General features: G+C 32.1%; 1 non-coding gene across 1 annotated transcript; it reads right to left on the reverse strand.

The window, feature by feature from the left end:
• Positions 1-220: 220 nt before the first annotated feature.
• TRNAA-AGC lies at positions 221-293 on the reverse strand. Its single transcript has one exon. It is a non-coding gene; the product is annotated as a tRNA-Ala (tRNA).
• Between the last annotated feature and the right edge of the window lie 308 nt (positions 294-601).

A 601-nucleotide genomic window follows, 5' to 3' on the forward strand; every position in this document is an offset into this window, starting at 1 on the left:
TTCCCAAATTTTATATTATTGTGATAGAAGCTATAAATGACCATTATATTCATTGGTCAAAATTTTATATTATTGTGATAGAAACTATAAATGACCATTATATTCATTGGTCAGATATTGCAATTGTGAAGAAGTGAAGAAGTCCTCCTTACTCTCCTACCCACCCCTTATACATAACATGTTAAATTAACTCATACTGAAAAAAATCATTTCTTTCTTATGGAGATGCGGGGTATCGATCCCCATACCTCTCGCATGCTAAGCGAGCGCTCTACCATTTGAGCTACATCCCCACAATATTTGCATCACAAAACCCTAAATTTTTCATCATCAATAATAGTGAAAATGAAGAAATATTGCTACACAACAGGTCATGAATGAGGAAAAATTTGAAAAGAAACAATATATTTAATAATAGATAAACTTATTTTTAGAGATGCGGGGTATCAATCCCCGTACCTCTCACATGCAAATCGAGCGCTCTACCATCTGAGCTACATCCCCATGATTCTTACATCATAAAACCCTATTAATGTCCCATCATCAATAATAGTGAAAATAAAAAAATATCAAAATATTAATAACAAATAGTTTAGATATC

Source organism: Cucurbita maxima, unplaced genomic scaffold (genome assembly GCF_002738345.1).
Source record: "Cucurbita maxima cultivar Rimu unplaced genomic scaffold, Cmax_1.0 Cma_Scf07635, whole genome shotgun sequence".
NCBI lineage: Eukaryota > Viridiplantae > Streptophyta > Magnoliopsida > Cucurbitales > Cucurbitaceae > Cucurbita > Cucurbita maxima.